This window comes from Hakea prostrata, chromosome 2, assembly GCF_041222555.1.
Source record: "Hakea prostrata isolate BN-2017 chromosome 2, UWA_Hpros_2, whole genome shotgun sequence".
In the NCBI taxonomy this organism is placed as follows: Eukaryota; Viridiplantae; Streptophyta; class Magnoliopsida; order Proteales; family Proteaceae; genus Hakea; species Hakea prostrata.
The window spans coordinates 22,256,452-22,276,778 of record NC_142601.1 but is presented as its reverse complement, the minus strand read 5'-3'; the positions used below and the strand labels follow the sequence as shown (position 1 = coordinate 22,276,778).

At 36.8% G+C, this 20,327-nt stretch overlaps 1 non-coding gene across 1 annotated transcript; it reads left to right on the top strand.

Moving 5' to 3' along the window:
* The first annotated feature begins 16,348 nt into the window (after nt 1-16,348).
* Nucleotides 16,349-16,421, top strand: TRNAE-CUC (transfer RNA glutamic acid (anticodon CUC)). The gene has a single exon. It is a non-coding gene; the product is annotated as a tRNA-Glu (tRNA).
* The last annotated feature ends 3,906 nt before the right edge of the window (nt 16,422-20,327 follow it).

Genomic DNA, 20,327 nt, shown 5'->3' with positions numbered 1-20,327 from the left:
TGAAGATAAGAGCAATCCTTAATATCTACACAATGGGGATCATCCATGCCTCACTTTTATCACTCATCCTCTTACTGACCCTAATTACAATACCTAGAGTAGAGCTATGTTCACAACATTAACCGCCAAAAAATAAACTTTCGTTTGTTGATGGCAGCACCATCCAACCATCCCTTGATGATCTTCTCTATAGTTCTTGGCTTCATGTGACAACATGGTGATTTCCTAGATCTTGAATTTTGTCTCTCACAAAATTGCCAATAGCTTGCTTTATAGTCCAACTACATATGGCATCTGGGCAAATCTTAAGGATTGTTTTCTCCAATCAAATTGTCCTCTCATTTCCCAACTCAAGAGTCGAATCTCCTCTCTTCATCAAGGTGCTTTAGATGTTAACTCCTACTACACACGGCTGAAAATACTTTGGGATGAATTGAAGGAGTATTAAACTGCACATACTTGTCATTATGTGGGATGGGCACTTGGAATTCATATCAAGAGCAGGAATGCGCCATTCAAATTTTTGTTGGGCCTCAATGTGTCATATACTCCCATTCGTGCTCATCTGCTACTCATGGATTCTCTTCCATCAATAAGCAAGGTGTTTCACTTGTTGTCCTAGAGGAGTGCCAAATGACGATTAGCTATGGCATCATTTCACCCACTAGCCTCTCCTACTCCTACTCCTTCTCCTTCAAACTTTTTCTCTACTGTTAAACCTAAACCTAAATCTAAACAGGGTTGCCGTCCATTTTGTACCCATAGTAGCATCCAAGGTCACATAGTGGATAAATGCTACGAACTGCATGGGTACCCACTAGGATACAAGACAAAACCTAAGGAATTGACCCAACCCCAAATCAACTCCACTGCTATAAACAATTTCCCCTTTTCACCTTGCATCTCCCACCTCACTCGTGTCTCCTCCCTCTACTTTGACGTCAAGCCAATGCCACCAAATCATCACCCTGCTCAACTCTCAATTCAATGTTGACTCTTCTCCTTCTTCAACTTCCTCAGCATTATCGCTTCCCAACCTTCATCGTTTGCATTTATTGGTACTTTATCTCTTTCGTCCTCTTCTTTTTATCCTTCTCTACCCTTTAATGCTTGGATATTAGACATAGGTGCTACACATCATGTTTGTTGCACTCTGTTTCACTCTCACACACCCGTTTCAAATTCTTCGGGGTTCATTGCCAAATGGACAAAATGCTATTATTACTCATAGTAGCATGATCATTCTTTCTCTTGCTCTTACATTATACAATGTTCTTCATGCTCCTTTTAAATTTAATTTCATCTCTGTTAGTTCGCTTACTTGGCAACAAATGTTTTTTATTAATTTTGTCTCACAACATTGTGTTATTCATGATCGTACTTTAGGCCTTTAGATTGGGACTGATAACTGGCATGACAATCTTTAGATATCCAATTTGGTTAGTCCATGTTGTCTTCTTTCTTGCACACCACATGTTTGTAATAATGACAATCTTTGGTGAATTTTTTACTCTTATCCAGAATTAGTTTTGTGCTTCCATTAAATCTATTTGTGTTGATAAGGCACCATAACTGACTTTTCATGATTTTTTTCGTGTTAAAAGCATCATTCCTGTAAAATCCCCTAAAATCCTAACCCAATAACCCATTATTTCAAGTCTGTGAACCCAAAGTGCAAGTAGAAGGCAATTCAACCATCCAAGTTGAGACCGAGGTTCGAAAATCGAACCCATGGATTTTGATGAACTAGAAGAAGACTTGACCACTCTAATTGATTTCAAGAGGAGAGAGAAAGTCATTACAGAAGGCATAAAAATGTTCTTTTGGCATGCATGAAAACCAATGCTAGAGGAATCCAATGCCAAGGTAATGTATACCATTGATCCGAAGCCTGTCAAATATGGCTTTTGCATAAGAAATATATAGGGTCGGTTGATTGGGGCGAGTGATCGGTTTCACCAACCCCCTTTCTAGAAAAGGAGATTTCAAGAATTTGAGTCAAGAAACCCTATTTTATTGCTTTCTCATCTCATAAACAAATTATTTATACTAGTAGAAAGCTAAGAGTGTGGGAGATGAGGAAAGTTTGGAATCTAGGGAGATTATTGCACATGAGATGGTGCCAAAACGCGGTTTGCAAGGATAATCGCTGTGAAGGTAAGAAGACCTAGAAACCCTTCTTTCCAACTACTTTTCATAGTATTTAAAGATTTTTGCAATAATGATGGTAGTTGTAGAAGTTGGGTTGAGTTGAATGTTCATTCTTGTTTCCCATTGTGTTTCCCAATCTCTTTAAGCGTTGGTTGGTTTCATTTCAACCATTCGAGGCCAAGTAACCCTCTCTGAGATGCCAGCAAATTACTCTTTGAGAACCCAATTTGGGGCTTTTTGATTTGGGACTAACTGAGATTATTGGAAGGTATTTTTTGGACAACTATTATGTTTAGCCCCTGTGTGAGTCTGATGCAATGATGAATGAATGCTTCAAAGGAAATGATGCACCACTAATGAAATACCAATGGCCTTCAATCTCTTCAAACTTTACTACAATGAGCTTGCTTGACAACTTTTGAATGTTCTTCAAAGTTGAGTGAAGTTAGAAGACAAGTAATCAATCCTTGTTCACAAATTTAGAGATTGAGAGTTGCAAAGTTGTAATAAATCAATAGGCAAGGTAGAAGCTCTCAAATGGGGGTGGTTGGGCATATAAAGATGATATTCAATTGCTTAACCTCCCAACAGATAGAATTTTTCTTCCAGTTTTTAGTCCAAACGAACATCCGTCTAAATCAGCCGGAGCTCTGTCTAAAAAACTAGCCGTTAAAAGTAGCTGTTGAGCTTAAATCAAAATCAGACGGACATTTGTTTGGCTATAGCAAGCTAGACGAATTTTCGTCTGGCACTCTGTAACTAGACGGACGACTGTTTGGCTTAAACGTATGTCCGTCTACAGCACAGAGTGCACATTGGTGCATTCAGGGACTTGATTGAGTTTTTAGTATTTCTAGCCAACCCTAAGCCTCATATACTCTCCTAACATGTCCTAGGTCAGTCTAATGACATGATGTGTATATAATTTAGTGCAATTACATATGAGTGCATGTAGGTGTCCTAAGTCTTGATCTTGACTTGATTTTTGCATCTTCTTGTGCTTTGATCTTAATGCTCATCTTGACTTTGGTTCCTTGTTTAAGTTTTCTTGATTTTGACTTGGGCTTGAACATCCAGTGAGTTTGGTTCACTTGCTTTTGTAATGAGTTGGACAATCACAACTTAATATAGACATTAGTAACTTGTATTTGTTATCATCAAAACTAATGGAGGCTAATGTGGCAATGCTGACAATGCATTTTGCAACATAAAAGATATCAGCTTATTGACCTCTCCACTAATTTAACCTTTATTTCTCGAGACATCATTTTTCACGAGGACATATTTCCATTCCATTCGACAACTCCTCCCCCACTTTCCTCTTTATTTTCTGATAGTGCCCTACCTTCTCACCATCTTCCTACTCCTTCTTTTCCTTCTTCCTCTGACCCCTTACCACAAACCTCTCGTTCACATGGGTCCCCTTCCTATTTAGTGGATTATCATTGCTCCACCCTTCACTCTTCTACCTCTTCTACCCGACACCCCATTCCTAGTGCCTTATCTTATCATCACATCTCTCCTAGTTTTCATTCTCTCATTAATTCCATTCCTTCCTCTTCTGAACCCACTACCTATTTTGAGGCTGACTCCATTCCTGAGTGGTAGCAAGCTGTGTAGGATGAGCTTGTTGCCTTAAAAACCACTGGCACTTGGTCTATCATTTCCTTACCTCCTAGCAAGCATATCGTTGAATGCAAATGGGTACATGAACTAAAGTTTTGCGGTGATAGTTCTCTTGAATGATGCAAGGCACACTTGGTTGCCAAAGGGTACACCCAACAAGAGTGTAATGATTTCCTTGACACTTTTCCTCTGGTAGCTAAACTCACCACTATCAAGCTTCTTCTTGCTCTTGCTACTGTATATGGTTGGCATCTCACGCAATTAGACGTTAATAACGCTTTTCTTCATAGTAATCTTCATGAAGAGGTTTATATGAGTTTGCCTCAAGGATATCACCTTGAGGGGGAGCCCCTACCGCTACAAACTATATGCAACCTCCATGACTCATGTAAAATCCAGCTTTTACCTAACCTTGACCCGACCCGGAAATTGTTGTGTTTGTAGGTCTGAAGACCCGAAGTGGTGGTAGAAGGGACTTGTGGACCCTACTAGTTCATGACGTGGTGTTGGAATTCCATTCTATGGACATTGATGATGTTGCTCCTTCCTTGAGCACATTATCAGTGTTAAGTTAGAATCTGCGCACTGATGAAGAGTGAGACAATTGAGATATCAAACGGACTCCTGTGCACAATCCGAAGGTATTCCCCGAAACTACACTTCTTGAGTGAACTATAGGAGAAAAACCCATGCAATTTGACCTTGTATAGCCCTCCAAGTCCACACCTAAAGTTGTTGAACTATTCTGAAAAATTCTGCAAAAACATGTTTTGGTCGATACTATTGGTCGATACCATCAACCCAATGTATCGACCAACAGTGTTGCTGAATCCGTATTTAAAGTTTCTGTGGAATATTCCCTACTCTATTTATTCCATCCTCGTGTTTTGAACCCTATTCTAATCATTGAGGCACCTGAGAACGTGGATGAGACTCCCAAGAACTCCTCCTTGGTAATGATGAAGCATCTTCCCCACTAATCATTGCCAACTACTCACTTCCACTCTCTTACTCTACTCTCAAGGTATGACTCTCTCTCCTAGTCTCTTTCTCACTCATCTTTACTCTCATTTTTACTGTTTGGACCATGGCCAAGATGCTGCAACTTTGCAAACACCTTGCCATGAGTCTTCTATACCTCATGCATTGATGTTCTACCCAATCTTGCTATGATTTACTTACCTCTTGACCATTAACTATACATTTCCATGATTTGTTGCTTACCAACCTACTTTATTTACCAAAACTGAGATGAAACCTATGATTAACCTAATCTATACCTTGCATATGATTTCAATATTGCTCCTAATCCACTATGTTTTCCCCCAATTTGCATTAAGTAATAACCAATGCCATGATTTCTAACTCTTGAACTTGATATGCCAATTTGCGGATTTCTAATTTGACCATTGGATGATGTTAATTCTTTGATGATTAGTGTCTCTATATTGTGTTTAGGCTGTTCCCCAAGTTTCGTATCGATCCGAGACCCGAAAGACCAACTTTGAGCCAAAACCCAACTTGCTGTCCGAGACTCTTTGGGTCGATACTATTGGTCGATACCATCGACTCAAAGTATCGACCAACAGAGTTGTTGTCAACAACTTTTGCCTAGTTTTGATTCGTTCGATCTCCGATTGTTCTGATTTCTTCTCTAATCCTTCATATATGTTTGTTTAGGGTTTTAAGACTAATTGGGCCACTTGCTTGTGATCTTGGACCATCTTCTTCTCCAACTCAAGGTAAGGATAGCTATCGCTACAATTACTTAGGATGTCTGATTTTGACTTGATATTCCTAACATAATGAACATAGTCTCTATCTCATGTTCTTACCATTTTAGACTTGCTACATATGTCTTATAACAGTAGCATTATGTTTACATTAGTTTTATTACAATGCCTTATCATGTCTATCAATTTCAATATATGATGAATTATGTTAATGTTATGAATAGAATGTTTACTATGATGTTGTATCTTGTGAATTGATATGATGGACTTGAGCATGTGATTGCTTAAGTATAACTTGGGATTGAGGAGTACCCTACTGGTGCTTCTATCATTGGACATCGGAGGGAATAGTATGGGATGTTTTCCGAAGATGTCCATCGACGCTTTCTCGGGTTATTGGATGACATACATAGGACTTGTCTAGTGGTGTTTGGCTAGGATGTCCCTATTATATCAGACCCGAATCGGAAGGGCATTGAGACCGAACAACCCGTGGTAGTAGTGTGGATTTGTGGGCGCTCAAGACCGGTAACCACTCCATGAGAGGACATAAATTGCATTACGGATACCAGAAAGGGGCCATTTATTGGTAGGGTTGCAAATGGCTAGACTTGGGCTCACAGGCACTCAAGACCGGTGAAATGATTCGTGAGGGGACGTGAGAGCTTCCCGTCTACTATTTGTGGATGACCAATAGGGTTGATGAGTCCGGTGGGTAATATCCGTGACTCTAGTGTGAAGGATACCAAAAAGGATCCCGAGAGGGGAGGAATGGACGTATCTGGAACTGACATGATATGACTAAGTAGATGATTTGCATTGGGCTAGGCTTTACCTTGACATGCGCCAATACTTAAACCAAATGGTGATGTGAGAGAGTGGTGATCGAAACCCCCAACCATGGATTTGTCCGAGAGGGATGCAGGACCCAATTCCCCTCGGTGATGAGTGACTGAGACTACCTAAAGAAGTATGGTGCTATGACTTTAAGCATGTCTACCATAGATGACCAGCATACTTAGAGTTATGATCATATTACATCATATGCCTCATATCATCTCCATTATTTTATTATTGTTATCATGTGGATTATGTGTTGTGGAATAACTTCCTTGCTGGGTTCTTTTGAACTCATTCCTTCTCTGTTGCAATGTTGTGTTAGACTACTCTACAGGTGATTATTCTGATGGTATGTTCCCCGAGGCGGACCCGGATACCCCATACTACTATCCGGAGGCTAGCTACAATGAAGACTTCGGTGACGGTACCGAAGAAGATCCTTCGGCGTATCAGGGTTAGCCCTTGGATAGTTTGGGAGCAACCATGTTGGATTTCTATGGTCTTCACTTTTGAAGAGAACTTATATATTGTAAAGGAGACTTATGCGTAGATGCCCATCCCCTTTCTTTTGATGTCTGTTAAACTTGGAAGAATTGTAATAACTTTTGATTTATCTTTATAACTTGGGATTGTAATTAATTAGATTTGACCTCACTTCCGATTGATTGAAGGAGTGGATTCCGCCCGCTGCCTTTTTATCTTATCTGATAAGATATTTATTTCCGCACTCTGATTATCTTTGGTATCTCATTTCCGAATTCTATTATTATCAATTGTTTAGCTTGATATTGATGGTTCATGATTGTGTTATCGTCGATGTGGGTGGTGTGGTCCCTGGACTATGGATCTTTGGGGCTGTGGATCACATCTTGGGTATGCCAAATAGGGTACCGGCTGGGTGGATGTGACAACTCATCTATGGCTTGAAACAAACCTTTAGATAATGATTCTCAAAGTTCTCTTCAGCTCATCTTGAGATGGGGCCCATCCAATCTGACGCTGACCAATCCTTGTTCACTAAGATTTTGAGTAATACTTTTCTAGCTTTACTTGTTTATGTTGATGATATAATAGTAGCAAGTAGTGATAACACAATAGCACATGAGTTAAAAATTGTCCAAGATGCTCGTTTTAAATTAAAGGATCTTGGTGAGTTAAAATATTTTTCGGGACTGAAGTAGCTTGTTCTTCCAAGGGTATTTGCTTGAGTCAACAACATTATGCCTTAGAGATACTCTCGGACAATGGGCTTTTAGGATGCAAGACTATGTTTAATCCCATGAATCTCAATGTGAAATTATCACAAGATTATGGTGGGTTATTGTTGGATCCAACTCAATATCGGAGAATGATTGGGAGGCTGCTATATCTAACAATAACACGGCCTGAATTGTCCTATGTTGTCAACAAGTTAAGTTAGTTTTTACCAAAGTCAAGAGCTACACATCTCCAGAGCTACACATCTCCAAGTAGCAACTCGGGTCTTACAATATGACAAAGGCATAGTAGGACAAGGTTTATTTTTCTCTATTAAATCCTCTAAACAACTAAAGAGCTTCATAGATTTTGACTGGGCTGCTTTCCCAATAGTAGATGCTCAATTTCTAGTTTTGGTGTGTTTTCTAGGGAGTTTCTTATCTCTTAGAAATCTAAGAAACAACGTACTGTATCTCGTTCATCTGCAGAAGCTGAGTATTGCGCTATGGCTAATGCTATTGTGAATTGATGTGGTTGTTATCTTTGCTCAAATATGTACGTACAACATGAAACATCTGCCCTCTTGTTTTGTAATAACAGAGTTGCACTTCATATTGTAGCAAACCCAGTGTTTCATGAAAGGACCAAGCGCATCGAAATCGATTACCACTTGGTTCAAGAGAAAGTTTTGAATGGAAAGCTGAAAACACTTCATGTTTCTTCCCAAAAATTAATTGGCATATGTGCTGACCAAGCCACTCTTCCCTTCTCATTTTAAGCAACTGATTAACAAGATGGGTTTGCACAACATATACTCTCCATCATGAGGGGGAGTATTAAGAGCAGCAAGGAAATTAGGAAAAACAATAGGGATATTTTTGGTAGTTTGTATAGAATTATATTATGAGGAGAGTTCTGTAGTTTCCATTTTATGTTTTTTTTAATCTATAATTGGATATGAGCTGCATGTTTTGGGATGTCACCAGCCTTTCCTATATTAGTTTTGTATTCAGGATTTTATTCTTTCGAGAGAAATACAGATGTCATGTTTATCGTTCTCCTAATAACATGTTTTAAACATGTAGTTTTCATGATGGGAGAAACACTTTGCTTTGGAATGATCCTTGGTTACCAGGTGGTCCCCTCAAAGTCAAGTGACAAGGACCTAATTACTGTCTTGGGGACGAGATTCTAAAGCCACAGTGTCATCGATTTGTAGTGACTAAGGGGGTTGGCTTGCAAGGACTGAGGATAGCCTCATTCTTAGTAGATGGGGAGAGATTGAGAAGACCCGTATTCATCGAAGTTTACCTTGTGACACTGCTATATGGAGGCTTCATCCTTCTGGTAAGTTTACTTTGAAATCAGCTCTTCTTCAAGTTAGAGAGCCCTCTTTGAAGTTCAATTGGTCAAAGGTGATTTGGGGTAAAAAACACCATCCTCGTTTCTCTTTTATAACTTGGCTTGCTATTCTCAATCGGCTTCCCACAAAGAAGTGGTTGGCCTCTTGGGGAGTTTTGATGGATGTACCTACCCCTTATGCAATTCAAGTGAGGAAGACATTGATCATCTCTTATTTAGTTGCTCTTTTTCAGCTGATCTTTGGAAATGCATCCTTCATCTCAATGGGTTTTCTACGCATGCTCCTATGCCACGGGGTGAGACGGTGCATTGGGTATCAGAACACTCTCTAATGAGTGTTGTTCATTGCTTTAGTTTTAATATCTTAGTCTACTCCATTTGACAAGAACGCAATTATAAGAGTATTTGGGAGGGGGTAAAACACTATTTCTCAATTGTTCTGCAGAATCATTCGTATGGTACAATACAGGTTTTCAAATGATGCGCTTTTGGTGGAAGATACCTCTCTTCATCGTGATTTTTTTGGGAAGTGGGGTCTTTCTATTTCTTATGCTCTCTGATCGCCATCGTTTCATCATTGGAATCCTCTGGACAATGGCTGGGTAGTCCTTAATACCGATGGACGGTTAAAAATAATAGGGGTGGTTATGGTGCTCTATGTCGTAACCATGCTGGTGATGGTGTTTTTGCTATAGCAGGTGGTGTTGAGGTGCATGATATCACTTCTTGTGAGCTCATGGGGATGGCTAGTGCCTTAGGGAGGTTGTCTCTCAAGGATGTGTAAGGTGATGCTTTATTCAGATTCGAAGTATTGCGTGGATATGGTCAAGAAAGTGGTGAATAATCATTGGAACGTACTTTTTTTACTTGAAGAGATCTGGGATTCCATAGGGAAGCTACAACAATGTAAGGTGGTTCATCAAGTTAGAGACGAATAGAGGTGTTGACTTCTTGGCAAGTCTGATAAATGATAATAAGGAGGCGATTTTTGATCCAGGAGGGTTCCCTGATTGCCTTAAAGCCATTGTGGTTGAGGAGGTTGGTGGGAGAGTTTTTATGAGACTCTAATTTGCTTTGTAATATCATTGTATTATTCCTCTTATATATTTATATATTCTCTTTGGTTTAAAAAAAACATGTAGTTTTCAATAAATGGAACCTGAAAAATGATACTTTTCTTATATGAATTGAGGGTTTTTTTTTTTCTTCTTCTTCTTTTTTTTAATCTAAAAGTTGTCCCATACTTATATTTAATCGTGAATAAACTTGTACCTATAGATGCTCAAAAAATCAAATTCACATCAAAAGATTTAGCTGAATCAATGTTAGGATTCATGGATCATCCCTTATTTTGATTTTTTTTTTTTTTTTGAATCCTCCCATTTCTTCTATCTATTTGTAACTCATTTTCGAGGGACTAACTTTGTTGGCAGAGATCAACAATAGCAACAACAACATCCAAGCCCCCACGCCAAATTAATGAAGCCAGATATATGGATCCAAAATAAAGACAATAGTTTACACACCCAAACATATTCATACACAACAGTAACATAAATTGTCAAAGCAAAAGAGGGAGAAAAGGCGGGGAGGGGAATGACAAATGAGACACCAACACACACTCTAGGTCATCAGACCTTATAAGCTATGAATTGCTTTTTAACTACCAAATATTATTTCTCTTCTAGATGGAAAGGTTGTCAATACAACATCACAATGCTAAGTCTCTCACCTCTATTTGAAGTCCATACTAGGGAGTACAACCTAAGCTAAGTATATCTTTCTACACCACTTCACTTAAGGTTATCTTAGATTAGTGGCCGGGGATGATTCTTTTAAGATTTTGATCCTTGGCAGTTTGAAGTCCTACTACTCACTTCATGTTCTTTAGATGGTCTAATATATGTAAAAATCTAGTCCTTTTTTCAATTGGTAGGATGTATAAAAATCTATCCCTACAATCATTTATTTTGGAATTCATGTATAAACCTAGATAACTTTACAGCAATCCCCATTCTAATGAAATCTCATCACAGCTTTTTGAAGACTACAAATCTTTGGATGAAAAAAAAAGGCTTGGAACGGAAACTGAAGGAGAAGATAAGTGGAGAGACTGCACTTTTTGAGGGAAACGATGCCATTTATTTGAAAGTTGGATTGATAGAATCATAAAATCTTCTTAAATGGTCTACAAAAAGAGAATTGTAGGGGAATATTTTGGGATCCATTCTAGAGGCAGAGATAGGTAAGCGGAAAATCCATCTTAAGCCTTTAAGTTTGAGGAAACTAATCAAAATTTTACTGACTACCCTAAGCCTAATGGCCGTTTCTTCACTAAAATTCAAAAGCTTGGTCTAAAGGTATGACAAAAGAAGAAGCTCTCTTTGGACCTTTCTTCACTCAAATTCAAAAGAAGGGTCGTTGGATTTTTTTTTTTTGGTAAGATGGGTCGTTGGATTTAAAGCTTCTCAATGGTTTCTTTCGGATAATAAAGGCCACAATGGAAGTAAATAATACATAAAACTTTTGACTTGATATCTCTTACCAGTCAAAGGTGTAAACTAATTTAATTAGGCTTGAATAGTGAAAATAGAGTGTCTGCATTCTATTATATTAGAATGGATTCGAAAAATATTTTGTTGGTTTTTGGATAGAATTCCGAATTGTTACTTTAGTTACACATATCTCCTAAACGGATATGAAAAGAAATCAAGTACGAAATTTTGGTTACTTGTCGGCATCCTTACCATTCTCTTGGTGAGGGTTGTGGTTGAGATTTGAAAATTTTGCACTTGTTGTTTCATCCTACTCTACATAGTTCTTGGTTTACTTTCATTTTTAACTATTGATTTTTATATCATAAATTAAATTTTTTTGTGGAAGTAAAAAAAAAAAAAATTCAATAAGGTAATTAAACTGAACAAGCAATCTTCTGGATAATAGTCGACTAGAAAGGATTATTGTGTTATCTTAATAATTTTTAGATGAATTTCTAAGGCACTACACATCTATGCCACACCTAGTTGCCTTGAAATAGTTTGGAGGACCTTAACCATCTCTTGTTCACTTGTCTTTTTTCCTGCTTCCTTTTAACTACCATAGCCCTTCTAACCATCTCTCCTTTACCTGTCTTTTTTTCTTGTTTCCCTGTAGCTTCTATTTTGCCCCTCTTAAAACTCTCATTTGGGTTTTGTTTGGGATAGAGTTTAGGTTTTGTAGTCTACTAATTGTATGTCTCTCACACCCATTCACTCCCTCTTAGAGAAGTACAATTCTTTAAAAGAATCAAACTCCATAGATAAGCAGTTGTTATCTTCTCAATGCTTGAATGTTGTCTTCCTTTTTTTCATTTAGTTAAAGAACGTGCCCTTCCTCAGCATAAGCCCCCAAAGACTATTTATGCAAGTTCAAAATAGTTTCAGTAAAATTGTACTTGAATGGTGGTTTCCAAAGATGAGGACTGTGAAATATCTGGTCGGGTCGGGTATTGGGAAATGGAAAATGGAAAGGGGCTCGCAAGTGTAAAAGCAACACTGAAAAAGATAGAGATGAGAGTAGCTGAGAAGGGAAAGTTGTTAACAGTGAAGGGAAGAGGTGACGAGGATCGGAGTTTTTCTCAGTTTGGTGGTTGAGTGTTGGGATCCTAAAACAAAGAAAGCAGGAAGAGCAAATGGTTGGGTGAGAAGACAAAGAGCAGGCTATGACACTGGCCAGGCCTGAGGGTCTGGTGTGGTAGAGTCTACCCTAGCAGAGTGGGACAACCAGCGTTGGGGTTGGGGACAGTGAATGTGACAAAGGAGTAGGACCCCGGCCCCCACTTGTCTTCTTAAGTAGGGAGAGCAAATGTTTTTGGCTAACTTTTCTCTGAGAGGGAGAGACTCTGGGATGAGAGAGTATTCCCAAGATTTGACTGGAGTAGCAAAACATATTTATGAGTGTGGATCATCTCCCCTGTCGTCCGATCGGGAGCAGCGGTGGCTCTGTGTAACTGTAACCACATATGTGGGGCTCACAACTAAAAGATAATAATAAAAAAATTAAAACATAAGACCCATCATCAATACTCTATGGCCCCGTGGTAGTCTGTGATCGAAAAACGACCATCACGGGTGAAGATCTGGATGCAATATTTTTTTTTTCTTTAAAGAAAATTCATTACTAAAAGAGTTATTACAACCAATGAAATGAAATCTACACTTAAAAGAATCTATTGACAGGTATTTAGGCTAATCAATTGGAGACTCATTCGAAAGAACAAACCTTGTCAAGAAACCACCACAGAGTTGGTAGATCTTGGAATGTAGGTGACTTAAAGGAAGCTTGCATAGATTTGATATCATGATAAATGCCTAAGATGTTGATATGGATAAAAAGATTTATTATTTAATTGCTAAATAAGATCAAGGTTATCATAATTCACTAAAATTATTCTAAGTTCTAAAGCCAAGTCTAAAAACAAAAAGAAGACTTGAGTGAATTGCAATCGCCTCCTTGATAAAAATTGTCTCGCATGAAATCTCAAAAGGCTTCCTTTGTCGTTCACTAATCTTTTTTTTTTGGTAAACTGTCGTTCACTAATCACGGTAACATTGATGGAACAATAGAACATGAAGCATGAATCCGCATATTCATGCCTTCTCATCCTATGGGTGGAGTCTAACCATGCCACTCAATCACAAGGATCCAACGATTCCCACCCAATTGTCATACAACCACAAAATCTAATTTTTGAAAAAAAAACTCGTAATTTTTAGATGTTTTCTAACCAAACGATTTTAAAAATTAGTCACTTTTTCTCACTTATACAACTAATTTACAAAACATTTAAATGGTACTTCTTCAAGTAAGGTCGAGATGGTTTAGGGTGTCAATCGGTTGGGATCAAGCCTTGTGGTGCTAAGTGGTTGCAATCTAACTGCACCTTTTGAAAGTTGGGCTGGGCTCAGTCAGGCTAGGTTGGAATGTGGGCCCATTTAAGCAGTGCAAAGATGAAACAGTACCCGCTGTTCATAATCGAGTTGGGCCAAGAATTGACATTCTTGTCGATGATAGTACAGTAACTGGGCCCCTCTCTCTCTCTATAAAAAAAAAAAAAAAAGATTTCTTTTGTATTTTGTATTTTGTAATTTTTATTTGGACCCCTTTAGGCAAGTTATTTTTAATAAAAAGAATGATATTTGCATTTCCCTCTCTTGTTGTAACAAACATTCAAAAAACCAAGGACATAGGCATTTTTATGATGAGATTTATCTTCTTCAACTATTAACTTATTGTGTTTGCCAATGATGGGTTAGTAAAGCGGTTAAAAACTCTATCTCTCACGGGGAGATCTTGGGTTCGCACCTACTCGGCGGCATTAATTTGAGGATGTAATCGTGGTGCGCGCAAGCTGGCCCGGATGAACCTCATAAAAAAATATTAAAAAAAAAAGAAAAAAGAAGAAGTTAAATTTAGCCAAAAAAACTTATTGAGTTAGAATAGTACTACAATATCAAAGATAGTTATTGATATGCCAATACCATTGAAAATTTTGAAGCATTATAAATGTTATGTCTAGTTTTTTACTCTTTTAAGTCAAATAATAATTTGAGGGAGGATAACTTTTTATCTGAAGAAGCGATGACTCAAAAATCATTTTGGACTCATAAATTCTCACCGGTGTTTTTAATTTCGAGTTTACTTTTTGATGATTTAAGTTTTACTCGTTGTTTTAATTTCAAATAACACACTATTTTCCGCTCTAAAAGAAAATATATATTATAATAGAGATAATTACTATTACCCCCTTGTACTTTGGTTTTATTACTAATCAAACCTCTTTCTTTATGAAATTACTGTTGCCCTCCTCACTTCTATCGGTGTTAAGTGGTTGTTAACATTAAATATGTAATGTCTATTTTGCCCTTAATTAAAATTAAGAAATTAAAAATATGACATTACCTTCATTTTTAGAAACTATATTGAATATCAATTATATCCTTAAAATTGTTATAAAATAAAGAGAATATATCAGAGACAAAGAAGAAAACTAGAACAAGATCAATCAGAAGTGATTCATTCAGTTGAGTGCATTACATATTTATAGTAGAAGGAGCATCTACTCTGATATGGAAATACAATATATGATTCTTGTACACAATAAGATATTCTTGATATGGAAAGATAGATTGCCGCCCAAGATAGAAGGTTCATGGAATGGAAATATTGACTGCCAACATTGTGTATTGAGATCACTATGATCTTCAATTAAGATGGGAATGTGAATCACCAAGATTGTATGCTGAGGTGGTTGAGATTTTCAATTAGAAGTATTGTCTATTGGGGGGTGATGGATATCCATAATCAATATTATTTATAACAAAAATCTTATATTTTACAATAAATTTTGGCTTTGGTCGGACCATATACTTTGTACTATGGTTAGCATATATTAGGAGATTTTCAATTTTCAACTTTTGAGTTACATTTGATATTTCATAATATTTTAGTTTCTATTTTAAGTTTTATTTAGTCACATATTTCCTTTATTCGGCGAATTTTTTTTAGAGAAGAAAAATCAAGTCTTTTCTTTATTCGGTAGTTTCTTTTTAGAAAAGAAAAATTAATTTAAAGTTAATTTTTCTCCATAGTTAATTAAGGATAATATTATAACTTGCAAAAGAGTAAATAAGTAAAGAGATAATTGTAGGGTTATTTTTGAGTTTTAAAAAAAATATATAGATGCTACATCATCAGTAAACTAACTGAGCTTAACGGAAGGGGGCATTAGTAATTTTAAACAAAGTTAAAGGTTGGATTAGCAATTTTAAAAAGTAGAGGGGATAAAGTAATAATAAAATCATAGTACAAGGGGGCAACAGTAATTATCCCATTATAATATCAAATTATAGAGTAAATTGAAGAGGAGGAAAAAAAAACTTAGAAGAGCATAAGCGCATAAAAATATATTCCTAATTGATCTTTCTAGACACCATTGGGGAAATAAATAGAAAATTCCTAAGGGCCTGTTTGGTTACATAAATCTAGAGATTTCAAATAACTGGATTCATGAATCTGAGAATTATACCCGTTTGGTTGTAAAAATCTCTAGATTCATGAAATCTAGAGATTCATATTTTTACACTAAAAACGTAAATCTGTAGATTTATGGGTAAGGGGTGAAATCCAAAGATTCCAAAAAAGCTATACATTTGCACATTCACAAAAATCACGTCGATCAAATAGTTTTTTAGGATGAATTCACAGATTTCATTCCACAACCAAACATCTAATTTTATAAATTATAACTCCATAGATTTGAAATCTCAAGATATTTGAAATCTCCAGATCATGTAACCAAACAGGCCCTAAGAGAATAGGATTTTCGTTGTTAATGCAGTATGTTAAAAGAAGTGTAGAGTGAAGTCAATAGTTAAAAATTGGGCAATGAAAAACGTTCATCCGTTGTAGTCTAGTTGGTCAGGATACTCGGCTCTCACCCGAGAGACCCGGGTTCAAGACCCGGCAACGGAAGTTTATTTTTTAAATTTCTCATTTTTCAAAGTTAGGCGGTGACCTAATCTTCCCAGATTTTTCTGTCACATAATGCAAACCCTAAGCTAAAGCGTAGATTTCTTACTTCTCCCTTAAAATTCAAAATTGTAGATTGTTTGGTTGTTTGGGGTGGAAAAATGAGAGATTCAAGGAAACTTGTCTGCTAATGTGGCACCCTAACTTTTTCATCCCATGTCATTTTAAAACTCCACAATATGGTGGGACTTTGTGGGAAAGTTTGGAAAAGTAAAAAGTGGGATCCACCACTATCACTTTTTCCTAAAACCCTTTCCTTTCCTTTTTTTTTCTCCCTTACACCACTACACATGGGATGCACATGTTTTTTTTTTCCCACCCCATTTTTGCAAACAAACGCAGTAACCGTGACTCTAATTCTTAAACTTTAAGAATTAACTAAATTTTCAAACAGTTAACTAAATCGTGTGTTGATAAAACTCCAAATCGTGATTTATCATAAATTAATTTAAAAAAATCAATGATCATAATTAGAAATAATAATATTAATGACAAAAATTTAAATATATTTAAACATCCAACTAATAAAACTTAAAATTAAAATTCTATTACTAGGAATGAAACTTTATGAGAAAGTTTAGAGATTCAAAAATAAAATAAAATGATTATGATTAGATATAATAAAATTGATAGTTGAAATTCTAAACGAGATTTAAATTTCCATTGGTAGTTGAAATTCTATAATCGTAAATCAACATATATCTACGGTTACACTACTCCACTCAAAATAGTAAAAATACTCCACTAGAAGCAGTATATATTTCACTTCCCAAAACACCCATACTTTCTAAAACTACTAAACGGTTAAGTCATCAAAAAATAATATCCAAAAATGTAATTTGCCAAATAACAAACCTTGAGAGTTATAAGATCAAATAAACTATTTGTGTAGTTTTTTTTAATATAAAAATTATTTGCGTCATTCTATGAAAACATATAGGAAAAAAAAAAAATCATATTCTAGGACACACTACACGTGCTTATGCACGTGTGTCATTACTAGTCTACTTAAATATCTATTTTAAGTTCTAACTAGTTCCTGATCCCCATGTTCAAGAATCAAGATACCTTAAGTAACAAGTTTATTGTTGTTACTTGAGTCTTGGTCCTCATCCTCACCCCCCCCCCCCCCCCAAAGCTACCACTCCCTCTTCTCCTTGTATTTTCTTGTTCTTTTCCCGTTTCAGAGATTTTTCCTGCCTTTAGATCTGAGGTTCATCTGGGTAAACGTTTGTGGAGTTTTTGATAACAATATTTTACTCATCTAAAAGAAAATTTTCAGACAAACTTAATTACCTTAAACGAATACCAACGTGGATTCTAAAACGATTTTCACTTCTCCATTTACATCCCCACCCATACCCCTAATGAATAGTGAATATGGATTTTAGGAACAACGCACATGAGCAGGAGCTAGGATCATCTACCTATTATACTTCTCTCACAACCCTCTACCATATATTTAGGAATGATATCCGCCTCTGGTCCACCTTATTAGTTCTGAAAAGTAAACCACCTCCCTCTTAAAGGTGCATGTGAGGAAGGTACAATTCTCTATCCCTTTGGGTAAAAAAGCCAACTCCATGGGCATGTAGATGTAGTTGTTATCTTCTAAAGTGCTTCAAAGATTACTTGGCTGTTTCCCAAACATGCCTTCAGTACCTTATTGAAGCCCATTAGACATGTTAAACTGAATTTAAATTGTCATAGATGATACAATCATGACTGATCGTTTGATCATTAAACACCCTTCTAGCCTTTTTCTTTCTTTCTTTCTTCTTCTTCTTCATGTTTTTTTAATTTAGACCCTTCTAGCCTTCTAAGGTTATCTTTACAAGCTTAAAAAAATTTCATTAAAATTTTTTTAAAATAAATACTTGTGAAAACATTATTTGTTGTTTGTTGTGCTGCCAAATAATTGATCGAGAAAACAAGAAAACTAATGGACTATTAAAGAATTTTAAAAATAAAAATTAAATTAAAACTCTAATTATAACCTTTGATATTAGAGTATACTGTATACAGTCGAAGATCTTTTTCCAAATGTTTTTTAGATATGAACTATGAAACACGGATTCACATCCTCTGTAATTCCCTTCCCTACAATTCCCTCATAAGATAGTGCCATGTGGCATTCAAGTAATCTAACGGTTATCTAATTTAAAATAAATTTGAATTTTATTTAAACCCACCCATAAATTTGAATTTTATTTAAACTCTAGTTTGTTGGGTAACCTTTGGATTACTTAAATGCCACATGGTACTATCCTATGAGGGAATTGTTGGGAATTGTAGGGAAGGGAATTACAGAGGATGTGAATCCATGAAACACCGTTTGCCTCCAGGAATCTTTGTTTGGAAAGCCCAACATAGTTTATCTTCTGAATGAGAAAAAAGAGAAAAGACTCTGAAATGTCTGGTCTGGTCGGGTTTTGGGAAATTGAGATGGGCTTGCAAGTGTAAAAGCGACACTGAAAAAGATAGAGATGAGAAATTGAGAAGGGACGGTGTGAACAGTGAAGGTTGATGTTTGAGTGTTGGGCTTCGATCGAGAAAGCAGGGAGAGCAAATGAATCCGGATCTTCTACCCGCTCCCCCATGGCTTCCTGACCACAAAAACCAGTGGGTTCCACTGGTGAATTTTTTTTTAAAAAATTCTTTTCAAAAAGTGTTTTTCACCGTGGGCTCCACTGATGTTTGTGTGGTCGAAGCGTCGGGGAAGCACTTTGTGCTCCCCGTCGGGGTCGCTGATCCGGACTCAAAGCAAATGGTTGGGTGAGAAGACAAAGAGCAGGTTACCGTACGTGCTCATAACCACTGAAATCTGAGGGTCTAGACTCGAGTACCCCTAGTGATGTGCGACAATTCAAGCCCAAGATGAACTTTGCTTGTGTCGTGGGCATTAACATGTTTATTGACACCGTAAGTTGTTGGATCGAAATTTTGATCTCTAACTGTTGAAAATTAAGACCTTATGTTAGGAATTCTAACCATTACGTAGCGGATAAATACCATAGAATAGTAGAGAAGAAACATTCAAACACACAACACAAGATTTTACTTGGTTCGGTCTTTCGACCTACATCCAAGGATGAAATATGCTTTCACCAAGCTTATGCAATCGAAGAATAACAGAGAGGATTACAGCCCTAGAGCATTGACAATAACCTATACAAAGGACAAGAAAGATAGTACAAAGACCAGGAACAATCACACCTGAAACCACAGATGAAACCCAGCTTCTTCTTCCTTCAAGCGCCCAACCGAAAGCATACAAGAGTACTTCCACGCTCCAACAGCAGCAGTTGTTCAAACACCTTTGCTAGAGTCAATCAAGCAGCCAAATAACTCAAGGAACAACAGTTAATCCAAGCTTCTTGCACACAGAACCAACAAGAACTCCAGAGAACCGAATGCGAGTGAGAATGAGGAGAGAGAGAGGTTTGATCGTAATGAGAAGAGAAATCCCTAAACCCCAATACATACATGAGATGCCCCAAGTACAATTACCCTCTTACCCTCAAAACAAACTAATAAGACAAAGCCAATCCCAATACAATAGAATGACCATACTACCCCTGTTACATATTACATTCTCCACCTTGACTCTGTTATTTTGCCGATGCATAAACCTGAGAGAAACACAACCCATCAAATAAAATATAAAACAATGTATAGCAAATTATAGAGATAATAATTTCAATGAGTTTAAGGCAGACTTAAACTTATTAACAGGTACAACCTTAGTCATTATATCAGCAGGGTTAATGGAAGTATCTATCTTACATATATCAATTAAACCCTTAGCAATTATATCTCTAATGAAATGCAACTTTACATCAACATGCT